Source organism: Muntiacus reevesi, chromosome 5 (genome assembly GCF_963930625.1).
Source record: "Muntiacus reevesi chromosome 5, mMunRee1.1, whole genome shotgun sequence".
NCBI classification, from domain to species: Eukaryota; Metazoa; Chordata; class Mammalia; order Artiodactyla; family Cervidae; genus Muntiacus; species Muntiacus reevesi.
Window position 1 is genome coordinate 97304721 of NC_089253.1, and position 19443 is coordinate 97324163.

Genomic DNA, 19443 nt, shown 5'->3' on the forward strand with positions numbered 1-19443 from the left:
GGCGGGGCGAGCTTGGGAAGGGCTGGGGACCTCTGGCTCTGACTCCCATCTGAGGCCACGAGGGAGGCTGTGTCTCAGGTCCCTCTGGCTTCCACCCACACCCTGTCCTGTGCATGGGCTTGGCGGGGCGCCTAGAGCTCGGGGGTCCTTGAGGCCTCTTGTCTGGTCTGGTCTGAACGTTACTGGTGGAACTCCGGACACTTGAGGCCTGATGGGGCCAGCTGCCTCTGGGCTCCCCTGCACCCCCTGCCCAGAGGCTCTGAGCAAAGACTGGCTCAGGGTCTGAGTGCCTCAGGTCCCAGTGGCCCCTTTGTCCTGGGAGAGCTGTCCACAGAGCTGGGGCCTCATCTGAACCCCGTGGAGGACATGGCAAGGGACATCTACTCCACTTCCCTCACAGCCCCACAGTTTGGGACCCCATGAGCCCCAGGCCAGAGTTCAGGCCGACAGCAGGAACTGTTGGCCTATAAGGCCCACACTTGGCCTGTCTTGTCCTGGGGTCCAGCACTCATGGGGCAGAGCAGGTCCAGTGACCCGGCAGCCCCTCAGGAAGACACAGATCCTGGGGGCAGCTGGGGTTTTGGTGCTGAGGCTGGAGTGATCTAGGGATCTGCACTGGTGGCCTGTCAGGTGGGGTGCTGGCTTGAGGTCATACCCCTGTGCTGGGAGACCAGGCGCTCAGCCCTACCACCCCTCTGTTCCATCTTTGGCCAAAGTTAGAGATTTGCAAGGTCTCCATCTCCCCAAGAGCCTGCTTCCAGGGGTATCAGCCCCAAACCCAGCACTCAAGAAAGGAGGGTGGCTGTTGCCTCTCAACCCCTCCCCAGGGTCTAACTGAAATAAAAACCATCTGTGGGGGTGCAACAGGGACCTCAGATCCACAGGCCAGCCTGGCAGGAATCCTCTGAAACAAGGCCACAGTCCCCCCACTCAGGGCAGATCCACCGAGCCCCATTTCGCCACCATTCAGCGGGACCTGGAGCAGGATGCTGGTGCAGTAGGGGTTGAGGGGGGCAGGGGAAGCTCACACAGCCCCAGCTGTATTGCCAGCCATCCAGCACTCACTGGTCCCCTTTGTGGTCTCAGACCAGGCCCCAGGCCTTATCTGCACCTGGAAAGGGGGAATGCCAGATGCCTTGTCACAGTCATGGGGCCTCTGCATCCCCAAATCAACATCTTTACTCTTTTATATGGCACCTCACATCCCTGGCCACCGCCAGCCTGACTGCCCATGCTCAGGGCAATCTGGCACCCTAGCCCTCAAGGTCCTCTCCTGCCTGGCCTCCCCCAACCCCCACTGCGATCCCTTGGGCTTCTGGGGGCCTCCTTGAGTCACGCCCACCCTGAATCTCTAGGAACCTGTAGCCCAGACTCAGCATTACGCTCTGCAAGGCCACCGGTCTCAGTTCTCAGATGGTGTCAGTGCCTCCTCTCCACTCCTTGCTTTGTGCCACGGGCCCTGCTGCCTTCCCTAAGCAAGAGTGACCTTGGAGCCCCTGCACCCCCACTGTCTCCTGCCCCAGGCACTGCTGAGCCTGGGGAGGGCCCGGCACTCTTTGGGGCCTTGTTTTGTTCAGAGTCTTTCCTCCATGGCAGTTTCACCCTTTTTCTTTTGAAATAAGTCCAAACTTAGAGGAGAGTGGCAGGGACAGTATGAATCAGTCAACTGGGGCGGCTGTAACAAATCACTACAGCCGAGGGCAGCATAGATAAGACACTGTTCCCACAGAACTGGGTCTGGGAGGCCCAAGATCCAGGCAGGTCTGAGTCTGGTGAGGCTCTTCCTGGTCTGCAGGTGGCCTCGCCTTAGTGTGTGAGCAGGGAGGTGATCCCTCTGTGTTCCTCTTGTTACAAGGGCACCACACCTCTCATGGGCCCCGCCTCACCCTGAGCACCCCTGAGGCTCCAGCTGCAGACACCAACCCACAAAGGTCAGGGCTTCCGACCGAGGATCTGGGGACACAACTCAGCCCATAGCAGACACCGTTTCTTTCTTCGGGACATTCAAGAGTGACACTCTTCACCTCACGGTGGATACTCCTCACCCTGTCACATGCGTTTTTGTCCTATGAACAAGGTCCCCCTAGAAGCACCACACAGCCTCTGCATCCAGGAGTTCCCATCTCCCGACCCTGTGCCCTCTGCCGCCGTGTGTCTAATAAACATTGACCTTCCCGGACCTGCCTGCCACAACCCCACCTTGTGTCCACCAGGAGCCCTCTGGCCCCCTGGACTATGCAGCTCCAGGCCCAGGAGGGCTGACCCATCATCTCTGACCACTGCCATCAGCCCAGGGTCAGTGCTATGGCCCCCGCCGCCCCTGCATATCTGCCCTTTCAGGCCACTGGCCCCTGTCCTCCACCGGCCTCCCCTCCCCCACAGCCTCTCGTGCCCACTCTGGGTGTCTCTACCCCACGTGACCGCTCAGTGAAGCCTGGGCACCTGTGTCTAAAGCCCCGCCCATGCCGCGCCCAGCTGCCGCACCCAGACGTGCCTGTCAGTTACGCTCTTGTCTGCTTCACGGCAAACCAGGCCCGGGCATGGCCGCTCCTGTGGATGCAGATGTTGACTGAAAGAGTGCATGAGTGACACCAGAACTCCCACCACCGTGAGGGGACACGCAAAGCTGCCTAGGCCTGGCTTTGGGCCAGAACACACCAGACGGGAGGGTGGGCTTCTGTGTCCTTCTCGCTGGCACCAGGTGCCAAGGTAGCAGTGGCGCTTCCCCATGAGAAGGTGAAGCAACAGCAAAATGTCCTAGGTGACCTTCCAGCGGCGCTGGCTTTACTAACAGTGGCAGTGGACCTGCGTCCTCTCCCATGGGCAGGGCTGCGTGATGCTGGCCCCACAGGGTGGGTGGCGGGTGGCAGGCAGGAGGCAGAGTCCCCCTGAGGCAGGAAGGGACTGGGTGGGCACAGGGGAGTCCCAGGATCCTCAGGGACGCTCGCCCCTCCTGGTGCCCACACTTCAGCGGCCCCATCACCCAGAGCGGTGACTTTGCCTCCTGGGGACCCTGAGCTGAGCAGAGCCTGCCCCAACTTCTGCCTCTCACCCTGCTCTGCACCTGCCACTGGGCGGGCTGAACCCAGGCGAGGCGGTGTCTGTGCAGCTGGTTCAGATTTGCGTCCCAAATCAGCTGCAGCCACTGCTGACATCGAATTTGCCTGGAAACTCAGATTTGGGCAGAGGGTGGGCTCCAAGCCCACCAGATGTGGGGAGGGTGGTGGGCTCCACAGGGATGTCCACTGCTCCCCTCACTGCTCTGAGTGGGGTCTGGCTGGCACAGGGTCTGCAGCCTCCTCGGCCTCCAGCCCTCGTCCTTGCCTGGCTCAGCCCTTGTGGCTGCCCACAGCCCAGGTCCCACCTCCTGCTGTATATGGCTCTGCATGACCCTCAGCGCTGGCTTGGCTCCGTCCCAGCCACGGCTTCTAGGGACCTTCCTGGCCATTGGACGCACTGCCCCTCCTCTGGGAGGGTCCCCTTCTCTATCCCTGTGAGCCCCCCCACCCCTAGCCGTGGTGAGAAGTGGGGGCTCAGAAATCCAGGGTCAGGAGGAGGTCAGATGAGGTCAGTGATTAGGTCAGGAGGGGGTCAGAAAGGAGTCAGGTGAAGTCAGCATGAAGGTCAGGAGGGGACCAGGAAGTCAGGTAAGGTCAGCAAGAGGTCAGAGGGGGTCAGGTAAGGTCAGTGAGAAGGTCAGAAGAAGGTTGGAGGAGGTCAGGTGAGGTCAGTGAAGTCAGGAGAGGGTCAGAGAGGGGGTCAAATGAGGTCAGGAGGGGTCAGAAGGAGGTCAGGTGAGGTCAGTGTGAAAGTCAGATGGGGTCATCAAGATCAGATGAGGTCAGTGAGGTGAGAAGGGGTCAGCCAAGAGGTCAGGCAGGATCAGCTTGGGGCTCACTCTGGGTTTTGAAGCCCCCCGCCCTCCATCCTGTCCCTGGGTCCCCCCTTGGGGACACCCCACTCCGGATCCTGGGAGCCCCTTGACTGCTTTTGCCATGTTCTCCCTGCAGGGGCCTGTTTTACAGGGTCTCCTCTTAGGAGTCAGACTGGATAGAGTAGTGGGGCATGGGGAGGGGATAGACTGGATGAACAGGGCACACTTGTCCTGTACCTTGAGTCAGAGTCAGATGTGGTCGTGGGTGCAGGGGTGTTAGGGGCCAGTGTGGAACGGGTGTGGGGTCAGGCGGGGTGACCTCCAGGGAGAGGGGGCATGGAGCCTTGATATGCAGTGGGGTAAGCCCCAACTGAGCCTTCTGGGCGTTGTGTGGGGAACAGCTGCCCTGAGCCGGGGAGGGTCCGGGGCCATGTCACCTGTGCCCACAAATGCCCATCTGTGGCCCCTTCTGCCTGGATGGGGACAGAGAGGAAGTGTCTTGGTCCATTAGAGTCAGGCTCTGGGCAGTGCCTCCGAGGGGGTAACGGGAAGCGAGGCCCTGGGTTCTTCTTGCTTCTGGGCCCTGGACCCTGGGTCCTGCCACAGGAAGTTTGAGAGGTCTCCAAGGGGCCGATGGCCATTTGGGAAGTTGTACCAGAGCCAGCCTGTAGCTTGGCCCTGCCCCCAACTGAGTCTGAGCGGCTGCCTCACAGAGGACAGAAGGGGAACCATCCAGAAGCCCGGCATGTATCAGCTCAGGCAGGAAGGCCGCTGTGGGGACCCCAAGGAGGCAGAGCCCTGCCCACAAGTCAAGTCAGGGGCCCTCATCGCCCTGGACACCAGGCAGCTCCGGCCTGGTGTGCTGGGTGGGGCACATCTTGGCCTCAGTGCTGCTGGGGCCTTGTGCGGTGGCCTTGTCTGATGCAACCAGGCTCCAGGAAAGGCGGGCAGCAGCTGGGCTGTTGCCACAGCAGGGAGGAGGCTCTGCAGCCCGGCACTGCTGGCGCCCTTGGCCTCTGGTGGGGGGGGCGGGGTGACTCCTGCTGGCAGGGCCCCTAGCCCATGTGGGGGCCGGGTACAGCCAGGCTCCTTCTGCACCTCCCGGCCCTTGGGGCCAGCAGAGCTGTGCTTACGGGACCAGACGCCCTCGCTGGGCTGCCTCCCTCAGAGGCGGTGAGTTAATGAGGCCGCTGGGCCGTTCATCCCTTCCACCTGGGTAATTGGTCTCCAAAGGCAGGGAAGTGTCACCAAGATGCCTGGGGCTGCCTCGGGGGATGGGACCGGAGAAAAATTACACCCCGTTTTTCCACTCGCTAGAGTCTAATTGTGCTCTGGGGCCGCCCACCTGGCGCTGAGCATGTTTGTTTGTCAGCTGCACAGGAGGGAAGACTGGCTTCCCTGATTTCAGGGTAAAGGTTTCCTTCCTGAGCCCAGGGCTCACTCAGGGCTCCCCCAAACAGAAATGGTGGTGGGCAGCCCTGTGGGGTGTGTGGTGGGAAGGGACCCGTGCAGCCCCTGGATCCTGTTCTAATGGGATTGGGTGAGGGTGTGTTTCGCGAGGGAGTTTTGTTTTCTTAATCGAGGTGAAATTCACGTAAAATGAACCATTTTAGAATCAACAGTTCTGTGACACTGTATATTTGCCATGCTGTGCAGCCACCACCTGTATTTAGTTCCAGAACATCTTCATCCCCTGAAGGAAAACCCAGCAGGTAGCCCCCAGCCTGGGATCCACCTCTGTGCCTCCGTGTCCCAGACTCGCCATCAGCACATTTTCTGTGGGCATCAATGGGCCCCCCACGTGCCCACAGCTCAGTTTGGTCCCCCCACCCCCATGCTGCAGAAAGTTCCAACAGGAAATCTCCGCCTGCCTGCCCTTTGAGCCAGATGACAGGCAATGTGGAGTCCAGTCACCTACTGCTTATTTATGGTCTGGGCCCTGACTCCTGCGGGAAGCAAAGGAGGCAGCGATAAGCTGGCAAGGGTTATGTTTGGGCCAGCAGGGAGCTCGGAGAGTGAGGGGTCCCTGGGGGGGTGTGGTCAACTGGAGTGACTGAAAGGGGAGAGGGCAGGGTTGGGGGAACCAGGTCCCACCTTTGGGCAAGTACGTGCAAGATGATGGTGAGACACATCAGCTGGGATCCAGGGCAGGAAGCGGGTCGGTGCGCCTGGAATCCAGGTGTGGCCTGCAATGATCTCTGGCTGACCCCAAGGTGTCAGTGACCAGAGGATCAGCTACCATGAGATTCATGGATATCGGAGCTAATTGCTGAGGAGTCTGTGCCTCTGGACAAGAGCGCCCACCCTCCTCATCACTGGGCACGGGGCGGGGGCGGGGGTGGCACCGAAAGTTGAGACCCCTCAAGGTGAGGACAGCAATTGGGAAAGAATCTGTTAGTTGATATTTTAAGAAAGATTCTGAGACATCTGATGAGAAGGACCAAGTCTGGTTAGCCTCCCTCCCTGGTGGATGCGACTCTGTTTAGAACTGTGGCCAGGGTCCCAGGGCAACGGGGGACAGAAGCCTGGCTGCACTAGGTCTGGATCTGGCCGGACCAGACACGCAGGAAATCCATCCCAGGATTCTAGCACTCTGGTGGGCCTGGGTCAGGGATGTGGGAGCTGCAGAAGGAAGAGACCTGGTCAGAACAGGCAGCAACATGACTGGGGGATGGGGGAGGCAGAGATGGCCCAGGTGGAGAAGTAGGGGGAGCCAGAGGGCCCTGGCAGCGTCTGAGAACAGCACCAAGAGGGAGGACAAAGCCAGGGCCAGGCTAGGAGAAGGAGGGAGGTCACTGTGGCCTTGAAGAGAGTGGGGCTGAGCAGCAGGAGGGAGGAGCCAGACAGGAGGAGGGAGGAGAGAGGAGGGAGGAGGGAGGAGGGATGGAGAGGGGGAAGGAGGGGGAAGTAGGACAGGAGCTAGAGGGGCCGCTGGGGTCAGGGCAGGTTTTGTTTAAAAATGACATGGTAGGAGAGTAGGGTCCCCAGGAGGCCTCCGAACAGCCCAGTGGGGCTCCCCTTACAGGAGCATGGTGTTCACCTGGAGGGATAGCTTGGGACTGACCCTGTTGAGAGGAGGCTGCCAAAGGGGGTGTTTCCTGCAGCCATGGTTGGTCAGCCATGGTAGCTGAGGTGGTGCCTGGAGAAGCGGGCACAGGTGGGGCCCGGGGACCAGGGGCGAACCTGACAGAAGCCATGACAGGGAGGGGACCTCTGAGGGACAGTCAGGGGCCTGTGCACTGGAGGCTGAGCCCATGGAGGAGGGCAGCACAGACTCACCCTCAGGGACAGTGAGCAGGGGGCAGTGGGGGCCCCAAAGGCTGCAGCCCAGGAGGGCAGGCCTGGGGATGGGTGGGGGACTAGGGTCTGAGGGCCAGTGGAGAGGCCCCCATGGACATAATGAGCGGTGAGAGGGTGTGGGAAGGCCCCTTTGGACAGGGTTGGATGCTTGACCCAGGGTGGTGGGGATGGGTGGAGGGCAAGTGGATGAGGTAAGAGATGTTTGGGAGGAAAACCATGTGGACAAGGGATGAGGAAGCAAGTGGGGGGCATCTATGGGTGGGGCCCCCAGGAAGGGAGGGGCTGGGAGAGGCGACGTGCCAGCACTCAGCTCTGAAAGTGGAGGTCTTCAGGGTGGGGTACAGTTGCAGGGAGAAGCCGGGGCTGCTCTGATGAAGGCAGTAAACTTGTATGCTTGGCCAGAAGGAACAGGTGGGCTGAGTGGCACCCCACGTCCTCGCTGGCAGTGGTCCCTCCCCCCAACCGCCAGTCTAGGCACAGTCTGGGGACAGCGCAGGCCCTTCCTGGCACCACTTCAGGGACCAAGGCACATAGACCTTCACACCCCAAGCCAGTGTCTCCTTATGCCATCCGCGACCCCACGTTTCTGCCACAGTTACAACACCCTCAGATTCAGGCGGGGGCTGGATCAGAGCCCCAAGGGTGCAGGAACCTCTGGAAGACCCTCCACTCACCCGGTCTGGTTATTTACCAGCCCGTGGGGGGGCCGTCCCTGGAACCTCATGCCACAGGTGGGTGGGGCTGGTTGCCAAACTAACGCAGTCAGGGGCAACTGGGCTGCAGAGAACAAAGCCAGGTGGGGCAGGATGCCCACTGGCCTGTGCTGGGGGCCCAGTGTGGCCCCACCTGATCTAGAACCATGGGAGTAAAGCACTGAGGTATCTCAGTGCTATTGCCACAGTGAAATGCTGACGCAAGGATGGGTGGGGGTGTGTGGGGAGGGCTGCCTGAGTCTCTATAGCCAAGGACCAGACCTGCCTCCTGGGTTTAGCTCTGGCCCTGAACACAGGGACCACCTGCCCTGTTTTCAGTGCTTTAACACATCCACACCCACTTCGGGCTCATGTACTGGAGACTCAAAGCGTAGTCCAGCCTGCTTACCCCAGAGCAAGCCCTGGCGGGAGTCCTGGGGGCAGCACACCTGTCTTGTTAAGTGGGGTCTTTACCCACCTTTGCTCCGGCTTTCCCTACCTTTGCTCCGGCTTTCCCTCCTCATGGTCAGATGGGGGGTCCTGCCTTTAGGGGGTCTAGCACCCCATGAGAAGAGAGCCCCACCAGGAGGGAGGAGGCTGCATCCCTATGCCCCCTCCCCATGGAGCACAGTGCCCCACAAACACAGTCCGCACCCTGTTGTTATACATCTGGGGAAGGGTCCCCTCCTCCCCATTGGGGTCCTGCCTCGAGGGACAGGCTCTCACCCCGGGCTGCTGCTCCAGACCCTCAGGGAATTGACCTCCTTCTTGTGTCTGGTCTGCCCCAGGGTCTTCGTGTGCCAGGTGTGGGCATGCACAGGATGCACTCCAGCCCTGAGTCCTGTGGATGGACCCAGAGGGCTCCTGTGAGGGGCTCGTCTGGGTCCCAGACTCTGTGTTGACAGAACTCTGGGTTGGGATGCGGGCTGTGGGGCCAAGGCTCACACACACGTGTGCAACACAGGTGTATCATCAACTCAGTGAGGCACATGAGGGCAGGTGCATGCAGGGGTGTCCCCGGGGCACTGGAATGGCAAAGGAGAAGCGGGTGTTGGTGTTTGGGGTTGTGGGTTTGAGCTCGGCCCATCAGAGGTGCCCAGCAGAGGTGGGTCCACCTGGTATGAGCCTCCACATTCCTGTCCTGTTTGGAAAGTGACATGTTTCCTCAGGGGACCCAGAGAAGACAAGTTCACGTGCTGGGGCCTTGGGCAGGGGTCTGCTGGGATTAGGGGGATGTGGGCCCTGAGGGCTTCAGGAACGCCCTGGTCTGGGAGCTATGTGGGGAAGGGTGGTGTGGAGATGGGGCATCCTGGAGGAGGGTCTGTGGACCCAGGACGGACCCCAAGGCCAGCTCGGGCGGGGTGGGCAATAGTGGGGTGTAGAAGACAGGACAGATGTCAGCTCCCCCTGCCCTGCTTCAGGCAGGACCCAGAGGTGCTGAGGCCCCTGCTGCCCACCCCCTTGCTGAAACTTCCTTCCCTGACTCCTCCTCGTACCCCTTCCTTTGCCATTTTGTCTTTTCAAAAACTGATCCCGGGAGAGGGCTGGAGCCAGAAGCAACAAGCAGCCCTAGTAAAGAGGGTTCACATCCTGAAAGCCCAGAGCTTTGGGTTTGGCCAAAGGCCTTTTGTTGTCATACAAGTTGGTGAACAGAAGCAAAACACATTTCAGCTGAAAGACAAAGCACAATTCTAACTGGTGGTCCTGCCCTCTTAGATCATGCTGCGTGAGCTGTCTTGACTTCAGGCCAGCAGCCACCACCCAGGGGCCCCTAGGCTCCTGAATGCAACTTCCCCAGGACCACCCTCCCAATGGCCACCCACACTTAGGACAGTGCTGTCCCAAATCCAGAGACACCTTGAGGTCAGCTGGGCAATGCCTGGGCTTCCCAACCTCCAGGCCCCAGGCAAGGCCGCCCCTTGACTCTCCAGACCTCCAGAGCACCGCATCCATATGTCCATCTCACCGGAACCCAGGTTTGGCTGCTGTTCTGCTCCTCTCCTCAAAGTGCAGACCAGCCCCACTGTCCTGGACTTTGGGGAATGTGTTTATATGGCCAAAAGGACACTGACAAATGCCACCATCTACCAGCCTATATCTTACAGAGCACACAGTGCGTTCACAGCAGTAAGTGGAGGGGACGCAGTCTCAGGACCAAGGATGCTGCCTCTAAGGGGTGTAGTGTAAACTCAGCTTCCTGGAAACTCAGGTGTGCTGCACAGCCCAGGATCCCCAGCAGAGGAGGGCCTGGGGCCAGCACCACCCTCCCCTGCTTACTCCCTCTCCCACCATCCACCGAGTCCTCTGCTCTGTCACTTCTCATTGACTTTGGGAGTGGACGAGGTTGCTGAATGTCCAATGTGTGATGGAAGCTTGGGGAGAAGTCGGGGAGGGTTTTCAGAAGGTAGGGGAATGGGGGTCTTGCCCTGTTCCTGGAGAAGGTGGAGGTGGGAAGGAACTGGTGGCTTAAATTAGGCAGAGCTTGTGGGTGAGAGGGGCTGCCAGGCCAAGAGTGAGTGAGAGCCCCACGTGGTGAGACCAGCACTGTCCTGTTGAGACTGTCTCTCTGGGAGGCTGCTGTGGGGCTGTCAGGCCCCTATCCCAAGGGCTGAATGAGATGAGTACCCACGATGTGGGCAGGGGGCATCTGCAGTGCTGTCCCCTGACCGCCAGCCCCAGGTGCACACTTCTCTGCATGTGTGTGTGTGCACGACTCTGTGCCTGGGGAATGTGGGGCTGTGGGTGTGTGATTGAGTGTGTATGCATGTGTGCATGTGTGCATGAGGCTGTGCCTGGGGAATGTGGGGCTATGGGTGTGTGACCAAGCGTGTGTGTGGATTGTGTGGATGCAGGCGCATGAGGAGTCCAGAGGAAGAGGTAGGCAGAGCCACGGGGAGGGGACAGGAGCAGGGCCTGAAGAGCAGACAGTGGAGGTGTTCAGGCCCTTGACCTCTGACCCACTGGGTGTGGCTGTGCCTGAGAGCTTTTAGAGCCTGAACCCTCCCCCAGGGTCACAGCGGCTAGAACGTGGACCCAGAAGCTGTGCCACACCCCTGGGGTGGGCCAGGTGGGGCGGGAGGAGTCCTCTCTCCAAGAATCACCCCCTCCCGAGGCCCCCCAGGGAGTACCCCTACAGTCAGGCTCAGGTGTCTGGTGTACCCCAAGACCCTGCATGTGGCCGGGGTCCCAGAGGACCCATAGCTCTGGACACTGGAGAGGGCTGGGGAGTCCAGGGCTGTGGGCCTCAGGATCCCACAGAGGCCTGGGGACAGGGAGGGAAGAAGAAGGAATGAAAGGTGGCAGAAGGAAGCCAGGACACCCCACCAGCAAGGCCGCTTCAACCTAAAGGTCTGACTTCCTGGAAACCATCTCTGATACTGATTTAGTGAGTGGGCCCAGGGATGGTCCCTGAGGAGCGAACACTGGCATCCTGCTCCAAGTCCCCCCATAGTCCCCCATAGTCTCCCATAGCCCCCCATAGTACCCAAGGTCACCTACAGTCCCTGTAGTCCCCCATAGCCCCCTGTAGCCCCCCATAGCCCCCCGTAGTACCCCATAGTCCTCCATGGTCCCCCTGGTCCCGGATGTGGAGGTGGGGTATGGAGTCTCAGCCCCTCCCTCCCACCCCTCCTGCATGCAGACCTGAGCCCCCAGCGCCCGCCCCCTGCACCTGGGCACCTGGCTGGCTCAGGTTTCCTTATGCAAAGCTCAGCTCTCGCCCAGCCACGCCCTCCCCACCCTGGGAGGAGTGGCCCCCACAATGAGGCCACCTCAGGGCCCCTGCCCGCTTGCATTGTTTGCTGCAAGACCAAAGAGGGTGGTGGCGGACAGGTGCGAGGATCCACTATCCCCACCTAGGGGCACGTGGCTGAGTGCCCAGCGCAAAGCACTGCTGGCCCCAGCGGCCCCCAGCCCCCACTGGCTGCCCCACCCCAGGGAAGCGTTAAGTGCCTGGCCGACCGCACCTTTGTTTGCAGACCTGCACCTGCGCTCAAGTCTACTGGGCAAAGGGAGGCGGGATTGCATGAGTCCCACCAGAAAAATTACCCCTCCATACACTGTCTTCCTACAAGCTTTGACCAGGTGGGGACCTTACTAGGACCAGAGCCCCCACACCCTGCTGCAGTGGAAGGCAGGCATCTGTCTGCTCACATCAGAGGCTCAGGGCAGGGTGGGGTGCTTGCCCAGCAGACTCCCCGCTCCACACTGCCAGGAGCCCTGGAGTCCAGCTGCATTCCCAGAGCTGAGCACCACCTGCCCCGTGCTCTGTCCTTGGGGTGATCAGATCTGCTCCAGGGAGATGTTCCTCTCAGTGAGGCTTTCACTGTCCTCAGGACTCACAGGAGACAGCCTGGCTCCAGAGTTGGCCGTCCACCCTGGCTCCCATCCCACGGGCTGCGACATCCCCTCTCCCTGCCGCCTTCCCGGTGAGAACATGGCTGACCTCACCCTTGTCTACAAGGTGGCTGCAACCGCTCAACACCCACCAGCATAGCCTGACTGTCTGGTGTGGACCCCTCAGCCCATCCCCAGGGCTGGGGGTCCTGTAGTCCTCCACTCACTGCCCCCCAAACACTCAGCTGAGAGCCCTCCAGGGTCACCTCCTCTGTCCCCTTCCCATGTTTCTCAGAGCTATGCGGGCCCCTCCCCACAAGTCAAAGGCCACAGGGTCTGCCCCCACCCCTACCCACTGGCACCCAGAGAGCAGGGTAGCACACAGGTCCTTTCGGCTTCACAGGGTGTGTGGCCATGTGCTATCCCTTTTGCAGCCTCCATTTCACCATGGGCCCCACCCCCATCCTGCCCCAGTTCACAGGGGTAGGGGGGCAATGGGAACTGGGGCCTACTCCGTCTCCCTGGGACCAAGGACCACAGCCACATGGCCCTGAGGTCCCCACTTTTAGACCTGGGGACACCCATGCTTCCGACGATTCTCGATCCACCCAGGACCCCCATGAGAAGGACTCAGAAAGCCCTGGATTCCTCACCCAGGCTGTCTGGGAAGCCCCCACTCAGCTCGCCACACTGCTCCCCAGCTCAGGGCCTGCTGGCTGCACCTCAGTGCCTTGAGCTCTGTGGTGGGTGTCTCCGCCATAGAAATGAGCAAATGCCACAACCAGCCCCTGGGGCCATTAGTAACATACAACCCACTGTGGTCCAGGGCCATCCCATTCCAGACCCTCCAGTCCTGCCCAGGACTAGGTGTGGGGCTGCGGGGCTCTTGCAGGTCCAAAGGACAGGGCAACCTGAATGACCCTGGGCAGCCTCAGGCCTGGTGGTTGGAGCAGTGGACAATGGCCCCGGGCCTGGCGGCTGGAGCGGTGGCCTGGGGCCTAGCTTTGCTGCAGGGAGAACGCTGCTGACCCTGGGAGGTGAAATCACAGGATGGGCTCTCAGGCATGGAGGGCTTCGCGGAGTGGAGGTTAAAACCTGGGGAATCCACTGGTGTGGACAGTTTGGTCCCAGGTTGGAACAGCCCTGGGGACCCCAGTCGGGGGTAGGGGGACCAGGAGTGAAGTCATAACCCAGGAAGGGCAGGCAGTCTGGCCCCTACCTCCTCAGCCTACAGGAAACTAGATGAGGAGGTGGGCATGGCTCCCACGCTTCCTCTTCCCCGGGCTCAGTGGTCGGCGGACAGTGACCTCAGGCCTAGAGGTTGAAGTGGTGGACAGTGGCCTACTCCACTGAACCCTCCTGTTGTTCTTAAGTCCTTTCCCTGGCCATGACTTCAGTGGGCTCCACCCTTACTCCAAATGCCATTTCCTGGGGGCCATCTCTGCCCCAGCAAACGTGGGTCCTGACGTGGGCCCCTGGTGTAGCTGCCTCCTTTGGCACTCTCTGAGGCCACGTTCTGGACATTTGTTCAGCAGGACGCGGAACACACTGGTACCCCTCCTGCAGGGGACCCGGGGTCCTGTGGGCATGTCCACAGGACAAGGTGAGACCCTGTGGCCCGGATCCTGCCCACCTGTGTGGATCGCCAAGCTTAGGGACCCTTTGCTCCCTTGAAGCACCTCACTTGCTGGAGACCTGTAATGTCTTGGGGGGCCCAGCGGCCCCTCCAGTGTTACTGGCATTAATAGAATGTGAAAAAAGGTTTTGGCAGAGTGGAATGGGCAGGGAGGAGGGGGAGCTGGCCTGAGTGGATTGGAGGAGCACTATGGCCTGGAAGGGAAAGGGGCTGTGGGCAGTGAGGCATTGACCCCATGCTGATCACGCCAGGCTTCTGTCTGAGGTAGGAGAGATGTCAGCCCTCCTGACCCCTTGCTTCTCAAAGGTGAGCCAGCAGCCAAGACTGGCAGTTTATCACATTGTTCCTTTTTAGGAAAACAGAACACAAATTCCACATCCTAGGACACGGCCCCTCCCCAGACCAGCACCCAAGGGCCCACACTCCAGAAACTCTGCACTTGTCCAAATAGACTGGGGACAGATCTACCCTTTGCTAAACCTTTTTGTGGAAAAACACCCTGGGTGACCCTTCAGTCCCTGAAGCTCCTGATAATCCCAGAGTGACCTGATGGGTCAAAGGGAAAGTGCCACTCCTTGTTAGGAGTCGACTTCTTGTTAAAGATCCCGTCTGGGGTTAATCCTGCTGGGAGGGAGTCATGAATGGTCCCACCGGCTGTTCCCCACACTGCCTGGAAACAGAAACCATGTCTGGCACAAGGCCTCCTCTACCAGGGACAGCTGGCTTGGTGCTTGGTCCACTGAGGCCCTGGGCTGGTGGGGAAGGCATGCTCACTGGCCAGCCCCAAGCCCCTCACCGGCTTCCCGGTGCAAATGACACCATCCAGTGGGAATGTTGCCCTCACAGTGACCCCACGTGGGAAGGATACACCAGGGGCCAAAACCAGGAAATAGGCCCCCAGTGGGACCCCCAGGGACAGAACAGCCCCCACTGGGACCCCAGGACAGACCACCCCCAATGGGACCCCAGGATAGACCAGCCACCACTGGGACCCCATGTAGCCACCCCCTTGTCACCCCTCAGAGCTCATACATCTGCCCTCTGTCTTCCTGTAGGAGGCATTTTGATATATTTGTTCTTCATACAGACACACATGCCCGGATCATCTCTCATGTGCTCTCCTTGTGCACAAAACTCGATGCTCACACGTAGAACGCAAGCGCATGTGATCTGCAGGTACACTTCTGTGACTATGGGTTTTTACTGGAGTCTTTGCAAGCAAGACGTGTCACTCCTCACCTGTGTGGTGATGCCCCTGAGTCATCTGGATGCCTTCCCTCCTTGGAAGTGCTGAACTGGGTTTCCCAGAGTCATGTTGAAACTCTGGCCCCCAGGACTCAGAATGTGACTGTGTTTGGAGATGGGACCTTTATAGAGGGAATTAAGGTAAAACAGGGCCAGTGAGCTCTGATCTAATCTGACTGGTGTCCTTGTAAGAAGAGGCAATCAGGGTGTTCCGTGGTGGCTCAGTGGTAAAGAATCTGCCTGCCAGTGCAGGAGACACAGGTTCAATCCCTGATTTGGGAGGATCCCACATGCCATGGAGCAACTAAGCCTGTGTGCCACAACTACTGAGCCTGTGCTCTAGAGCCTGGGAGCCACAAGTACTAAAGCCCACACACTGCAGAGCCCATGCTCCACAAGAAGAGAAGCCCCCAGAGTGAGAAGTCTGTGCACTGAAACTAGATAGTAGCCCCGCTTGCCACAACTAGAGAAAGCCCTCACAGCAACAAAGACCCAGTACAGCCATAAATAAATAAATAAAATTGTTTTAAGAAATACATACTTAAAAAAAAAGAGGCAATCAAGATACAGATCTTGGGAGGACTTGGGGAAGTGGCCTCAGAAAAGCCCTGAGCTCAGAACCCCCCCAACTTCCTGCCTTCAGGAGTGGAGGAAACTGACTTTTACTCTCTAAGCCCTGGATCTGTGGCACTTTGCTACAGCGTCCCCAGGGCAACCGCACACCTCGCACTCGCTCTGCACCACCACCCCCAGAGGGGCTGTGAGATGCTGCAGGACCACCCCTGCCTGGCACCCTTGCAGACAACCTGGTGGAGTCAGGATTTGCAGATGCTTCTAATTATGTGATATGACCAGATGGCCTGGCCCTGAATTCCTCTACAACATGCGAGAGTGAGCTCCCCTCCCTCTGGCCCCTCTGGCAATCTGTGTTTCTGCTTTTTCATTTTTTCCCAAGTGACACATTCTGGGTGACAGCTCACCTCCAAAGAAGCCAGGTGCCCCAACTCATGCTCCCTTCTGGCAGGTGCATGGCACCCCAGCCCAAAAAGGGCTCTCAGTGGCCTCCTGAGAAGTCACCCTTGGGATGGTGACCCACACAGAGGTGGGCCAGTTGGTGCTCCCGGGTCCCCTCTCACACTAGGACCCTGTCCCAGGCTCTGCTTCTTGGACTCTGATCCGATGTCTGGGATTCTGGCTTCCTGGATGCCAGCAAATCAGGCGTTCTCATTAGACAACTCCCAGATTTCTCAGTGGGTTGCCAGTCACAGCCCTCACTCATCTTTCCATGGAGTTTCTTATCTTTTTCTTGACAATTTATAAGTTCTTAATACAATTTTTATCTTGTAATCACTTGTATGCTTTAAAATATTTTCTCAAATTGATGATTTGTCTGCAGACCTTACTTATGGATTATCTTGTTATGTCTAAGTTTTAACTTTGATATAGTAAGTGTGATTATGGGAAAAATTTGTTTATTGCATTTCTGCAGACAGAGCCTGTACAAAGGGAAAAAAAACTTAAAAATAAACAACTATTATTGATCTCTTCAAAGAGAGCAGAGAAAATACAGAGACCACAGAAAAAGATCAGAGTGCTTTAGAAATAAATATTCAGAGACCAAGTACAAACCTCAGCAAAGGAAACTAAAGCTGAACAACGCAGAAAAAGAGATCAGGTCACTCGCTCCCATTTATGAGCTCCCAGGTCCCAGTGATATTTACCATGAAAGAGGGAATAGAGAAAACAGGAGCTGGGAAACAATTTAAAATTAATGATTAAAGAAAATATCCTGGAAATGAGCAAGAATTTCCAGACTCACTGAGCCATGGAGCTGGTGGTAGAGGGTGAGAAGGAACCCACACGAAGGCCATTTTCATGAACCGTCAGAACAATGGCGACAAAAAGAGCCCTGAAACTTCCAGTAAGAACTGACAAGCCAGTTGACCTCCTGATCAGGAGTTAAAGTGACATGGAATTCACCCGCAGTAGCATCAGAGGCTGGGGTCCCAGTTTGGGGGGACAAGGTTCTGGGCTGGAGGGCCACCCCCAGCAACAAGCCTCTGTGTTGGGGAGGGACAGGCATTGGAAGCCCCATGTTTGTGGGCGCCCTTTCTCAGGAAGGATGTGCTTAACCAGGACCTGGGTGAACCCAGAAAGAGGAGGGTGTGGGGTCCAGGAAATTTCAACCCAAGGGAGAAGCAAAGGAAATCTTCCAGGTGAGGGCCAGGAGAGATCTCGGGGTGCCAGCCCTCCTGTAGACATAGGAGGACCAGCCCCCAAGGGGCCAGGGCGGAGGCTCCCAGAGGCGCCGCCTCAGAAATGCCCATGTGTTTGAACTGAAGCCACAGCAAGAGTCTGAGGACGAATTAGTCATGAGTTCAGAGAAAACTCAGCAAGCATGAAAAAAGGAAGGCGATGATTAACTCTGGGGAAAACTGCACATGTTCAGATTGGAGCAGCAACCATGGCCTGCCCCAGGCCTGGTGTGAACACAGAGAGACCTAACCACTGAATTCAGAGCTAATTAATAATTAGAACGTCATTCTGTTGCAAAAACAGGGGGACCGGAGTGTGTGGGGGAAGGGGAAAGGCGGAAGAAATAAACACTGGCTTCCCTGGGGTGAATTCAATAGACAATACCTAAACCTGAAACAATGAGAAGCTGTTATTCAATCATGTTGTCACCCAGATGCTGGTAAAGGACCTAGGAATTATGCGGGAGAGGGAAATAGTTGCCTCTGGGGCCAGCATGGGTGGCTGGCGGGGGCGTGTTTGTCTGAGCCTTGTAGAAATGTTTGACTCTTAAACCACATACAAGTGTAACTCTGATAAAAATGAAATTAAAACTGAGTCAGTGCCCTCCCACCCTCTGAGGTCTGGGAACAGTGTCCACAACCCTGGAATGACCTGTAAGCAAACTGGGACAAGGACCTGTCTGCTGTCGCTCTCTTTCAGGATATGCCTCTGATTACCTAGCCTAAAGCTTCTGCCATGCCTTCCGCCTCTTCTCTGACAGTTGAGATTCTGCCGGGACAGCTCCCATTTCTCTGGGTTTTCCCATCACAAGGCCACGTGGGGTCCAGCACCCCAACCAGCATCCACCTCCCTGGTCAGGCGTGGCCTCCCTGCAACCTGCCCATCTTCCCACGAGGCCACGTAGATTGTGTGCTGCGGCAGAGCTGTCCCAGGTCTTAGACCCACGTCTTACTTCTTTTGTACCCTCTCCTTACTGGGGCATCCTGGGCAGGATAGAACTTCAGCTTTGGTGAAGGAAGCTGGTCCTGCTCTAGCCGATCCCGAATTCCACACCTCTGGGGGAACTCACAGATACACATGACTATACGTGGAGTGAATTTGGTTTCCTTGCAAGAGTCTTGTGGCCGCTGTCATGCAAATTCACGTGTCTCAGGCCTGCTCCCGTCCCATGGGGCCCGTCCCATGGGGCCTGTGTTCTGGCTGTCATCCTCAGAGGTGGCCACATCACAGGCAGGCTCCGTGAACAGTTTTGGGCCTTAACAGTCACCCTTGCCCACCAGAGGCTCGAAAACACCCACCTATGTCCCCGAGGGAGGCCCGTGAACCCCCTCACATGGGCGGTACGCCCCTCCAGCCCCTGAAGAGCCCAGCCTGCCCCGCTGTTTCCACACAGGCCCCAGGGTGTGCCACAGACCTGATCCCCACCCCCTTGCCCAACAAACAGCAAAGAGAAAGCCCTCCAGCCAAAACAAGCTCTTCCAAAGACCCCCACTTTCCCTGCAGGCGACTCTATGCTGGCCCAGTGCTCGGACCCTGAGCTCGCAGCTGCAATGGCCCCCTTGACCCCAGGCAGCACCCAGTGACCGCGGACTGGACGGCAGAAAAGCTTCAAAGTCGGGGGAGGGGAGTTCTCGAGTCAGCTCTGTTCAGAGGCTGTGGGGTGACCGCAGACCCCCACAAGACAAGCTCTCCCCAGCACCAGCTGTGGGCCTCAATCCTACCTGGTCCCATGGAGGCGGCAGGCAGTGTCACCGAGGTGCGGCTCCCGCTGCCTTATCGCGGCCTGGCCGGGGGATGCGGTGGAAGCCTTTGCCTGGTACAACCCACTGCTGCAGCACAGCCCAGGAATTCTGCCTTGAATAATCTTTAACTTCTGCTCGAGAGAAAACCAAGGTTGTGTGCATGTCTGTCTACATGGAATGCCAGGGCCTTCCGCACAGGAGCAGAGTCCTCGGTAATAACAAAAAACCCACCTCGTCATAAGAAGAGGCAGAACAGAAGAGGAAAGAGTCTGGGGACCCAGCTAGCCGTCAGCAGCAGCAGCAGGCCGGTCCCATCCTGCTCTTTGGACATGAAGCTGCGTTGGTGACCGCCCCCACCTCCCC

At 58.4% G+C, this 19443-nt stretch overlaps 1 protein-coding gene across 2 annotated transcripts in view; it reads right to left on the reverse strand.

The window, feature by feature from the left end:
• TTLL10 (tubulin tyrosine ligase like 10) overlaps nt 1–19148 on the reverse strand; it is a 52014-nt gene extending 32866 nt beyond the window's left edge. The window contains exon 1 of one of the 2 annotated variants that reach the window (XM_065935989.1): nt 19060–19148. The gene's annotated coding sequence lies outside the window, so the exon portion shown is untranslated. The remainder of the gene's footprint in view (nt 1–19059) is intronic. The other variant, XM_065935991.1, reaches the window with a different exon arrangement.
• Nucleotides 19149–19443: the final 295 nt, after the last annotated feature.